This window comes from Scomber japonicus, chromosome 13, assembly GCF_027409825.1.
Source record: "Scomber japonicus isolate fScoJap1 chromosome 13, fScoJap1.pri, whole genome shotgun sequence".
In the NCBI taxonomy this organism is placed as follows: domain Eukaryota; kingdom Metazoa; phylum Chordata; class Actinopteri; order Scombriformes; family Scombridae; genus Scomber; species Scomber japonicus.
The window spans coordinates 27,979,799-27,993,356 of record NC_070590.1 but is presented as its reverse complement, the minus strand read 5'-3'; the positions used below and the strand labels follow the sequence as shown (position 1 = coordinate 27,993,356).

Sequence of the window (13,558 nt, the reverse complement as noted above, 5' to 3'; positions counted from 1 at the left end):
CTATTGGCCGGGACCCCACAGGGCTGAGAGCTGTACCCTGTGGAACACCGCCGTAACCATCGCCCCCACCCCCACTGAAAGAGCTAATTGGTTCAGGGCGCACACACACACACACACACACACACACACACACACACACACACACACACACACACACACACACACACACACACACATACACATACACAAACACACCCACACACATATACCCCCTACCATCAACTTACTATAGGCAACACAGCAGGTGCTCCATCCTGCAGCTACATATAACCTATGTGTTTACACTGCATGAAAATGTCCTGTAAATTACTCATTTGACTGGAGGGGAAAGGTGGTTTTAATAAATGTGAGGGTAAACCTTTTATTCATCATACAGTGTTTTATATATGACATTAATTTAAAGTCTGGATCTCTTTCATCGACTGATACAGACGCTGCAAAGTTCAAGCCGGTGCTTAAAAACGCTGGTGCGGACCGTCAAATCAACATTTATTCAAAGTCCAAGCGTTCGGCGGATACCTTGAGCTGCTGAACTTATTGGAAAAACGCCTTATAACTCCACATAATAATGCCTTGTGTGGTCATGAAAGGCAGGCAGCAATTATAATGGACTGGTGCACTTGGACTGACTGGTATTGACCTGGAGGAAAACGCTTGATTATGAGCTAGTGAAATGGAACTGGAACATCTGAGCAAAATCTCTGCACTGGGTTGCAACATCCGTTCAGAGCTACCGCCTCAGGAAATAAAAATGTGCAGTAAATCCGCCTGACCGCTAAAGCCAAGGATTTGCAGTATGCGACTCTGAGCCGTGAGGTTACGGCCTGATGAAAAAGAACTGTAATAATCATATAATACGTTTTACAAGAATGCCATGCAAGGAAATGTTATAAAAGGAATATCATCCATTGACATCATAGAAAATGAAAACATACCATTAAGAACAATGACCACACTATTAATGCATAACTGAATATTAGAGACATACTAAGTGGGAATATTACAAGAACATTACTGTGATTGTACGTTCAGCTGTGTGGTTAATTCTGCAGACAATTAACACTTTTACAACACTATTACTCAGAACTCCTGCTTTCAGTGTTATAAACCGCCTGCTGCATGCATGTCTCACACATCTGTGTGTTGAACGCCCGTGCTCCACGAATAAAAAGACACTCTTTGGGTAGTTTTCAAATTCCCGATGCCAGACAGGAAGTGATGCGAACATCTCATCCCCCCTCTTCAGAATCAGGACAATACATGACAGACGTTCCCCGCCAGTGAGCTCATCCCCCACTGAGACCCAGACCCTGGCAATATCTCTGACTGGAAAAGTCAGAGACAAGAGAACTGGCTGAGACCCCTTCTCGATTAGAGTGCCATCCCAATTCAGAGCCGCTGCCAAGAATCTGATGTTAAATGGCGGTTTAGTTTCATTGACGAGTTCTAATTTGGGGTTATAGCTAAAAATCTGCATGTTTTATCATGTCATACTGTGCTTGTGTGAGCTGTGTATGCGTATGTGTGTGTGTGTGTGTGTGTGTGTACCGGTGCAGCATTGTATGAGCATGACTGTTTGCTCTATGGGTGTTCACACGTTTGTGTGCCATGTGCATGTCTCTGCAACTCATTTTGTGTACTGATTGCGTCTTCTGGTTTCTGTTCTCATTCCAACTATCAGCTGAAAGGCATCTTTTCTGTTATCAGTCCCTCATTTTAATTGCAAATGCAGCGAGCGTGTTAGTGATTAAATGGAAAATTGCACATTAATTGATGAGACTGAAGATAAAGCAATTCCAATTACTGCACAGTATTTTAGGCGGCCTCTCAAGTTTCGCCATCCCTCGAAGGAACCAGCCACCAAACGCCAAATTTAAGCAGGCAATCGTGCATCCACAAATATACACACACATACACAAACAGACACACAGGTAATACACACATAAACACATGCCATACCATGACTGCTGAAGCGTGAATGTACATACAAGAACAGACAAGAACACTGAAAAAAACAACAAACGAGTTTTAATTTCAATAGTGTAATTAAATACATCCAAAAAACTTCCCTCATAAAACTCAAAGTATAAATCTCTCCCCTAGCATCATCAAAAAGGAGACAATAACCATCTGGCAGCCACTCTCTGAACTCACCAAAGGTGTACAGTTACACAATAAGTGGTGAAATTCATTTTGAAGACAAATGACATGTTTGTTCCTCAACAAAGGCCTTTGAATTATTACAGAGTTCATAATGCATATCAATTGAAAAGTGCCTGTAGTCGCAATCAAAATTCAAAAGCAAGCATAAAATGGAAAATGAGAAGTAGGCATAAAATTATTCCAAGAAACATCAAAGGGTTCCGTGAATTTGGATTGGAGGCACTCGTACTCTTTCATCGGATTCTGTGCAGTAAGAAACGCTTCTATTCAGCATTCAATTTTCCAACAATTCCCAGGCATAGAATGGGCCTCTGCTGTATTGATGTAAGGTTAGTCAGTGGCATAGCTGCAGTTTCACCCTGTTTACTACCAGCATTGAAATGAAAATCCATATCTGGTCACATATGATGTGATCACTGCCTCTGGCCTCCACATTTCAACCATGTCCCAAGTTCTTTTTTCTTGTTTGCTTTGGTTGGAAGTTGAATTTATTGTACAATGCCGTTCTCCTATTAAATTTAGAATTGGAATGCTTTCTCTGACAAATTCAAGGTGATAAAAAAAAGATCCTTCTTGTGATTGAAACACATAAAGCAGCATCACCTCTTGCACTCCAGATCGTGATCTGTCAGGGGTTTCACACCGGTTTATTCTAAGCAAAGATGTGTCCCTCTCTCATGTTGAATTATCAACACTTCACCCTCCGCAGTATGAGACTCATGAAGCAGTGAACGCAGGTGTTACAGGTGTAAGTTGTAGAGGACATTTAATAGATTCATTCCTCACATGTAAAACTGAAAATAACCATGTTGGAGTCTGCTGTTTGACAGGACTGAAACTGTGATATTCTGAGCTCCTCTACACATCTCAACACTCCCACTGGAGTGAAGAGGAACAGCAAGATGAGTGTTTGCAACCCTGAATACTAACATACAAAGAGAACAACCATGCTACTAGCCGTGTGAGGCTGTACTTAGGCATGGTTAATGTTAACATGCTTTCAATGACAATGACAATATGCTGATGCTAAGAACAGATAACGTGTACTATTTTTTACCATCTTAATTTAGTATCTTAGCATATAGCTTTAGCAGAATGTAGTATTCAGTTGTAAACCAATGTCTCAGGCAAAGTCACTGCTTCACCTGATGATGGTGCTAGATGAAAAGTTAATAAAAGTAGTCCTGAGGAGATATGTTTAGGGCAGTTTCAACTATAGAACCTTTGGGGTAATTTTACAGGGCCGTGACCATTGGCTCCATAGCAGGAACCGCGCCCAGAAAGAACTTTTACGGGGGCAAAACAACTCCCTGCCTCGGGATATGTACTCCGTGCAACCCCCGAAAAATTCCTGGGTGGGGCTTGAGGTTGACTCGGTGCTGAAAACTGGATGTGACGTCAGCAGAAAATGCCAAAATAAGCGCGAAGCAAAAGAACGCGACGATGGAAGAAAGTTCCCACCTCCTAAATTTTACCTGGAACTTCCTTAATGTCTGTACCAAATTTAATAGTAACACATTAAATAGTTGTGGAGAAACGTCACTCAAAACCACAAATACAAAATGACTCATGGTGGTGCTAGAGAAAAGGTCTGGGGGTTACTGAAGTCAGTAGGTTGCATCCTCTGGAAACTATGAATGTCTGGACAAAATTTTGCAACATTTCCTGTTATAGTTGAGAAATTTCCATGTGAACCATTGCGGTGGACTGACCCAATGACGTCCATCGTTGATTTGCGACATGTCTTTGTGTTTGAGGTACTTTAGGTGGTTTTTAAATGTTGGATTTTGACCTTTTTTGATTTCACCTACTTTCATTCATTCTCATTGAATCTGACTCTAATTAAAGCATAGATCCAAATGACTACACAGAATAAATCATGCTGACATTTAGGTTTATACTCATGTATTTTATGTCGTATTGATTCACTTCCAAGCTCTTCTCGGAGCATTCAAATTACTTCATGTTGCTGTTTTCACCAAACTAGTAAAAATCCTCTCAGAAACCACATGCGTCCATTTGCTCCCATTTACCCAAAGAAACGGTTTGAAAAAAAATAATGAAATAATCTCACAAGGGCAGAGAGAAAATCAGCCCAATCCTCATGATGCCAATTTCTTAAAAAACAAAAACAACAAACAGTGCAACAGCTTTTCTGACTTTACTATGATCAATTGGATCCGCTTCTCAGAATCCAGAAGCTTTCCATAAATAATATCTCGCTCATGAAAACAGAGACGGCGTATCGCAGTTGTACACTCAAGACTGGATTTGAATCCACTCTCCAAATGTTGAACTGGTGACAGATTGCGGCACTTTAACCCACTCTGATACCTGATCCCATCTTACATGTATGCATGCATGAAGGAGAGAAGCAGCTGAATGGCTTTTCTGCAGAGTGGAAGGGAGCGGACGAGCTGTCATTTGCATTTCCTCCCATCAAAACCTCATTTAACGTGTTCCTGTTTGAGTTTGTCGGTTAGGAGGTTGACCTGCAAAATGCAATGAATAACATTTGGAAGTGGGTATGTCACCTTGGTCAGATATTATGCATCTTGATGCCCCCTGCAAGAGAGGAAAATGAATAAATAAATCAGGTGTTTTTGAATATGAGTAGGATCTAATCATCGCCTTATTGTCAGGCCTGATTTACATTGCAAACACCAGGAGGCGAGGCCTTGATGGCGTTGAGTAAAATGGTGGAGGGAAGGGTAGAATGGTAATGAGAGTGGGGCAAGGGGGGGAGGGAGGGGGAGAGTGGGGAGAAGCGGGAGGGGGGGGGCTGTGTACACATTTGTGGACGGACTCAACACAGAAATCGGAAAAAACACACAGATCAGAGCGCAAACAACCTCACACACACATGGGAAGGGGGCAGGCATGCAAACTCAGACATGTATATTAATGCACGAATGCCAACACTAAACACAGAGATAGCAAAGCTTCAACCAGTGTCATCCTGAGGGCAATATCACACACACACACACACACACACACACACACACACACACACACACTTACATAGAGTCTCTCACCATAACGTCCAAGCAGCACACACATACATTCATACACACACTTAAAGGCGCAAGTGCATTCACAGCCGGAGGCGAAGATAGTCTTACCAGGGCTACAAATCCCCCCCAGGCTAAAGCGAGCTCTGCACACATTGCAGCCAGGACGCGGACCACACTCCCAGACCACCTCATTAACCTGAGCCAGCAAGCCCTCCCTCCCACCCCAAGCCTCGCAACACCCGGCTCCACGCCAGCCTACACTTACAATTCATGCTAGTATCATTTATTCATCTGCTCTTGTTGATTGGACTCATCCTCAGCCCAGAAGGTAGATGAGGCATGGATTTGAAGCAGGGTGAAGGACGTTTCAAACATTGTTGCGGACATTGTTAACTCCGAGGTTTTCAGCCGAGATCAAAAGAAGTGGCAGATTTGATGTAGCCTGTTGTTTGAAAGGTTTTATCTCAGGGGTCAAAAGACAGGAAGTTTTATGTGTAATTTTTTATGTTTCCGGCAAGTGTTCTGCAAGCCGCTCGGTTTGTTACTTTATGTATGGAGAATAAGGCGATACAGAGCAAGGTGTTCAGCTGTTGAAATAAAATGATCGAGCATGTTCAGATTTAGATGTGAGGCGAGTCACAAAAAGCAGGAAGCCAGAACTCACCCAGAAGAGATTTTTTTTACATAAGAATCAACGCGCTGTTGTGTTGCTGCTCATGAACTTCCATCACTGACTAAGCTATTTAAAAGAGACAGTTAATGAAATGGTTACAAACTGGAACCAGCAAAGGCAAATGTGTATATTCAGAATTTGTTAAGGTTAAATCTCCACAAGGCCTCAGCAGCTGAAAGGAAACTAATAATATTTTTACTCTCACTTATTTAACACCCATCATCCTTCAACATGATGCTAATTTCATGAAGGACACTTTTATCGTCCTTTATCGTTCTCTTCGTCTCACTCACAGAGGAATGATTGCACTCAAAAAAAAAAGGTTCTCACTCGTCCTTATCCATTTCCAATGACATTTTATGCTTGTATTTTAAATCTATAACCTTTCCAGTGTATTCTTTCACACTGAACTTCTTAATGAACATCCTTCACATATTCAAATATGTCCCACAGCCTTAATGAAGACATGAGGATTTCCCCCGGGGTATGACGGAGTTTGCAAGATTCATTGCTTTCTTTCGAACTGCTGACAATGGCGTTGGTGGGTTCCAATCAGACCGCAGTTCTTGTTTTTCTTTGTATTTATGTTAATGTTTGTTTGGATATTACAGATTCCAGTTTGATTGTGTTCCTTCCTGCTTTTAAAAATTAGATTAAAGTCTCAAGTAAAATGGATAGTGGTAAAATTATGGTACAGTGGAACATTTTTGTAATTCTCAGAGGACAGGTGGTTTGCATGCAAATAACCTTATTAGCATAGCTAAAAGCCCTTATTATAATGAGGCAAGTTTATTTTCTGAGGAGGCTAAACATATAAGACAAAGATGAAAAGAATATTCAGACTGCAGGTAAATGATAGGACCATTTTTAATCATCTGTATCAAGGGGTACCTGAGGTTTAGCCTTTTTTCTAAAACCTTTGCTGCTTTAATTCATTTATTTATTCTACTACTTAGGGCTGGGTCATGATTCCAATTCTTGAATTGTTTTGATTCTGATCCACAAGATCCTGATTCAGTTCAGTTAGAGAAATTTCAGTACCTATTTTTTGGAATATGAAAGAGATTTTTAGAGAACTAATCCTGTAAATTGTACAAGGAACATTCTGACTTCTTCTTTATTAAACATATTAATGTTTACACACAGTAGTTACATTAATGTTTTTTATTTAACATGAACACAGTATAGCAGTCAACACAATATAGTGCAACTCACTTTCTTTAGTGCGGTGTATAAACAACAACTTAGATTTGAAATTGAATTAGCAGTCAGTGTTAATAAGGTGATAGCAAACATACCTACAGTACTGTAATGTAAACATCACTAATACCTCAGGAAAACATATCACTTTGCTGTGATTGTCTCACAAAGCCTTCAGTGGAGCAGCTCCTGCCACGTTCAACCATATAATACCACGAGATCTCACACACCATAATGTTTTGTGGGATCTGGTGCACAGGAAGATCTCACACAAGATCCTTCTCAACAAAATCTTGTGAGAGATCTTGTTGAACACAGATGAAGGACATGAACAAGGGTCTATCTCAAGTCCTCCAAATGATTTGATCATATTTTTGTTAGGTGCACTCCAAAATAATGATGTTTTATGATGTGACAATGCTGCTGTTGTTAAGGAAAGATCATCTTGGTGATAAATTGTTCAATTGAAACGTTGTTGCTCTTCCTTAAAGTTAGGCAACCGTTGTTGTCATGGAAACAGTGAACACAATGTTTCAGTTTTTACTCAACTTGTGGTTGACAATGGGAAGCAAACAGTGGTCTCCTGGAGTTACATCCACTTTTCTGCCTCTTTTTGCCATTTAACTAACTATCTAGCCATCAACCCAACCTGCCACCTCATAATAAGGAAGTCATCTGAACTACATCACTTCTCCAGGTCATATTTACTATGGCTGCTAGATGGTGTCACCCAGGTGGGTGTATCATATGGTAAAGTGGGTGCATCTTATAGCTACTGCACATTCATGCTGCGGCTGGATTGACTGAAGGCACCACCAATGTCTCAATTCATTTTGGATTTAAAATCCACAGGAAAAGGCATATATTAAAATATTGCTCTTACATATAATATATGTATATATATGTATGTACATATAATACATATTGGAAAATTGGAATGAGGATCGATTTGAATTAAAAAAATGTAACCTAGCCCTACTAGTGCATTTTCAATCTAATTGATTAATTCAATTTGACACCTTGTTTCTGTGAGAATACTGCTTAATGTTGATGTTGTTCCTTTATTACATACATTTAAATACTGATTTATACAATTTAAACCAAGAGTTGACTTTCAGACTAAATGTGTTTTATTCTTATTATGGCATGAAGGATTTGAGTGATCTTAAAAATATTTAACAATGCATACGTAATAAAATACTGAAGATATATTCTCTGATTGATTACTGTGTCATGTAATAATAATCAATAATCTTCTTAATTAGTACAGACATCTTCATGACTGTTGGCTCTTCCCTTGTGCAAAGAAAAAAAAAAGCCAAGATTGAGTGAGCACTCATTAATGGGAAAACCAGCTTCCCATTGGCTACAGCACAAATATGCCAGCATGGAGGTTTGTTTCCTCCCAGTAGGCTGCAGCACACTCCTCAATCCTCCTACATCAAAAATTTATATTAATAACAACACGGACACGCTCCGCTACCTGTACAACGCACACATGGCAAACATAGCGTGTGGCGACCAAATGGTTGTCAGACCTGCTTCACTGAACTTATTTTTGTTTCAGCTCTGTCGCGGATAAATTTACACAAACTGGTGCTGCATCATTTCCTAAAACAAACACACACACACTCTCTCCTACAGGCACATGTACACACACACACACACACACACACACACACACACACTCCTGGGAAGGGGGTGGGTGGAGAGTGCCAACATTGCGCTCCCCTCCACCAACAAAAATAGCACTGCAACAGCGTCTGTATGGTGCAAAAGGCTGAGAGAAGCAGGGATGAGATGGCATCTAGCAGAACGTTGATCTGAAGCCATGTTCATTAAAGGAGAAATCTGCTGATATTCTGTTTCTCCTTTTGTCAACAAATCCAATAAAATACCATGTGATATATCTTATTTCTATGTGCCACAGAGCTCTACTGTTATCCAAAAACTTGAAAACACATCAATGAGCCTCACCATTACACTGGGCTACATGTTTCTTTATAATAATGATCATGGGCACTGTAGTTTATTTTAAGCCAATTCAACATCAGTGTCCAATGTAACATTTTTTCCCCACTGGCCCACTTGGCCAGTAGATCAGAATTTTACTGGCCCCTTGTATATTTTTACTGGCCCGACAGCCAAGAAATGAAAATAACCTTTTTTTCCCATAATTATGGTGGTTTATTCATTATATACACAATACGTGCAACAGTTCTCTTTAGATTTGGTTGTTTTCATTTTGTTATGGATATCTAATTATACAAATATGCTAAATATAAAATGAGGCACATATTGGATTAGTTAATGAATGGTGTATAAATGTAGGTTTCTCCATGTTTTGTTTAAAGCCAGAGAGTATGGTATACATTTGGAGAGGAGAAGAGAATGTAGGATAATAACATGTCAGCGAGTATGCCAAGATAAAAAACTCTTGTGTCAAGAAGTGAGAAAGTGCTGAGAGATCGGCAGAGATCTGCTCCTTAAGATACAAGAGTGAGAGGAAGAACATAGTAGCGTCTGGTTGTGTGTGTATGTCCAATCCAAGTTTATTCTGACTGCATTAAGTTAAACTGTATATGAATAAAAAGGGAAAGTGCAGAGGAGGAAATGTGACAGAAACTAAAGCCAGGTTTTTAGTACTGCGTCAACTGGACTCCAGAGGTACATCGTTGCCTCGACGCCATCGTGAACATTTTGAAGTTCTGTATCAGGGTTGAATGACACTGTGCAATTCACAGCCAAAACACTAGGGGGTGTGAGGTTTCTGAAGGGGCTGAAGGGTCTATTGTGAAGAAGTGTGAAGAAGTCAAAATGCTGGAAATGATGTAGTGTGGACCAATCACAGCCCTTGTCGTCTGCGTTGCCTTGACGCATAGTTACAAGGCACAGCGTTGAGTTGACACAGTACTATAAACCTAGTTTAAGTGTCTATCTGCACAGAAAATCATCTTTTGAGTGGTTGAGACTTATTTAATGCTTTAGAACATAACTGCTATGAACCAATGAGAAAATAATGTTTTAATTTTTATCATTCACAGGCTTTGTTTTCACTTCCACCACTCCCTCTCTTCGCTTGACTACCACCATGCTCTTTCTCTCACTTGCTCGTACTCTATCATTTTCTCACATTTTCTTTTTTAAATGAGTCTGGAAGTTGCCATTTCAAGTAAATAAGGAGGAAAAGAAGTGAAATCATACTACCATTGTTTGTGTTCAGAGCCTCTGTCAGGATGCTGACTAATCAGAGAAGAGTAATCTGGAGGACGGCCTTAAAGAGACAGGAGCTAAAACAGCCTGTGTCAAGCAGAGGCTGAACTGAGGGACCAGATAAAAAAGATCATTTCTTTTTTTCCCCTTTAAATCATGCAAAGACATCCCAGTAGAGACCCAGAATATAAATATAGTGTGAAGAATTTTGGTCACTTCGGAGGAAACAAGGTGTGAACACAACTCTGATACATTATCACTTTTTAGGTTGATATGGCAAACTTAACAAACAGAAACCTGGCAAATATGAGTTGAATATACACTTTCCTGATATATTTATTGATCTCCACTACAGTGAAGTTGGCTGATAATTCTCTGTGTTCTTTACAGACGACTCCTGTCACCTACAAATACTCATGTGGTCCATGGTTAATGTAAAGGTTAATATTAAGGTTGGAGTGAGTGGTGTGTGTAGTGTTCCTATGAGATCTGGCAGGTCTCCTTCACATCCCCATCCACATGATTAGAGAGATAGTCATTGGTGCTTTTGAAGTTTTAATAATTATTTCTTGATTAAGTATGATAAGTAAGTAAGATTAAGAACACAGAAGACGTGAACTGTTCAATTATCTCTACCAAATATTCACTGAGGTTATAGTTTAGAATAAAGAGGCAACTACACACATGTCCACTTACACGTACATTATTATCTATTCAGCTGTGTTCAGCCAACTCCAGGAATAGCAGCTAAAGCATTTTGATGTTGAAAGGTGGTGAGCCGAGTGTCTACGTCCTGCAAGTTAACACACACACACACACACACACACATGCAGGAGGAGCATTTCCTCTACTAAGCTGATAACCATCAGAACAGTGAAGGTAGAAAAATTCAAGCTGAAATTGGAACGGCCAAGCTCATGGAGAGGAAATGTAATCTACAAGAGTTTCCCTGCTGAATCCTTTCCAGGCGCTTTGCTTTGCTCCTCTCCCCCCCCCCCCCCCCCCAAACCCTCTCCACCACTTCAGTCCTCCTCGTCCTCCGCTGTCATGTTTGCTGGCACATACATTGTGCAGCTTATCTGCCGTTGCATCTTCGAGGCTCTCTTTTTTTTTTAAATGGATACCTCCTTATCACAGTGAGCGAGTGCCATCCGTGTCACTCTGGAACAACTTTAGCTACTGGTGGAGCGATGTGACTGACAAGTGAATGATACAGGCAGGATGCAGGGTGGCTTGTTTGTTTCAACATTTAACTCTACACATGATGAATTATATAGTCCAGTGTGGTGCATGCTTTAATATATGAAGTTGACAACTCAAATTTCTGTAGTTGAGTTTTCCTGAAGTGATTTCTGAGGCATGCTAAACATATTTACAGTATGCATTTAACAAAGTGGTTTATCTAACCATGTGGTATTACTTGTGTATCGCTTTATTCAAAGTCTTCAGTATTCTGACTATTGCCAGAGGGTTTAAAACACACAGAGCAGTGCACAGAGTTCAATAAAAGCAAGGCATCACCTGTGCTTCTGAAGCTAGAGGCTATTTTATATTTACTATAGAGACAAATAGGCTAGAGAGCAGTGGAGTGTCTATACAACATAGGAATGATACAGTAGATGAACTTTGACATTAGCCGATGGAATCAAAAGAGTTTTGAAACTAAAAAAATAAAGACCTATACAAAATATTAATGCAATAGCCCTGGAATAAATGTTACCTTTATGAAACCTGAACTATACAACTTTCTGTTGCTGTGTCAGACTGCTGTTGATTCAACTCTATGGTCATTTTTCATGGTATTTCATAGAGCTTAGAGCATGGTGTCTAGCTTGTTTAGTTTAAAGGACAGGATCACATATGAACAGTAAAGAGGTTTTCCTCTCTGTAAACATTCCTCCTGTTCATGTTGACTGTTAAAAGATCTCCTTCAAATGATGGGAAGTGATGGAGGACTAAATCCACAGTGAGTCCACACAGTCATTTAAAAGTAGATGATCAGCTTCTATTGAGCTTCATCAGTGTGAGTTAGTCATATCAAGTAATATCTGACACATTTACAGTCTTTTTACCATCAAATTTCCTCTCGCTGTTTCTCTGTTGAGCTGTGGTGGAAGTAAAAGACTTTGGTACTAAAAACACTGTAATGTTGAAACATATTAGATGAAGATTTGACTCATTTGGACGCTTCATATTAGCTTCACATCAACTTTTAAATACATTATTACACATCACTTCCATTGTAAGTGTATTATGAAAGGATCTTCTAATGACCAGTATGAACAGGAGGAATGATTACAGCTAGAAAAACAGGTTTAATGTTCATTTGGGCTCCTGACACGCTTGAGAAATTGTGAACCCATCCTTTAAAAAAGTCCCCACCCTAACAAAGTATTTCTCTCTCTAACTCTACTTCAATTTTTCCCACATCACCATGAAAATTCCCAACCAGCTCATGTTTTCACTGGTAACTCTTCTGAAAGCCTTATTACTTTCTGGGAATTAATTGTATTATCTGTCAAGAGTATGCCACCAGAGAGTTTATCCCGTGAAGTTTTAGACTCAACGTTGTACCCTGTCTCCAGGAAATTATGTTGCTAATTTGTTTTGCCAAAATATGTTTCGAAGGAAATGTTATTGCTGGCTGGATTGTCTTCTGCAGCGATGTTTCTTTGAGTAAAGGAAATACTTCTTTTTTGCACAGTGTACAAAGCGCAGGACACTGGAGACCGGTGTTAACATCTCGCGTGTGGTAACTTACAGGCAACAAAAACAATTAGTTTGTTGTTTGCTGTTTTTAGATCCTTCCTCCAGCCTGAAGGGGGCACCAGGGAGTTTAATCTCTGATATCTCTGACTCAGCTCATCAGACTTTCCTCAACTTCCTCAAAGTTTTTCTTATTTAAACCGAGCTGTGCTTGGAGACAAAACAATGTTTATACTCCGTCTGTTGCCATGTCAACTTGTTAGCACTCGGTATGTTAAGTTTATCATGTCTGTTTATTAGCATGCTAACAATAGCGATCCAATATCCCCGTATCATTTCACATTGGAAGATCTTAATATCCAAATTATGAATAGACTGGCATACATAAGTAGAGTGGATGTTACCATGGAAACACAGCTAATGTACACTGTGGAAATCAACACGACATGTTGGTTCAGGTGTGCACATGCCTCAGGAAGAGAAGCTTCAGATCACATTAGGAAATGACACATTAAGGTGTTTCTAGTACATAGAATGAGCTTATTCAGTTACTGTGTGATGTGTTCTGATGAATGTATGTATAGGGAAC

General features: G+C 39.9%; 1 protein-coding gene across 1 annotated transcript in view; it reads right to left on the bottom strand.

The window, feature by feature from the left end:
* Positions 1–13,558, bottom strand: part of pknox2 (pbx/knotted 1 homeobox 2) — a 73,923-nt gene that overhangs the window by 38,423 nt on the left and 21,942 nt on the right. The gene's annotated exons all lie outside the window — the stretch shown is intronic.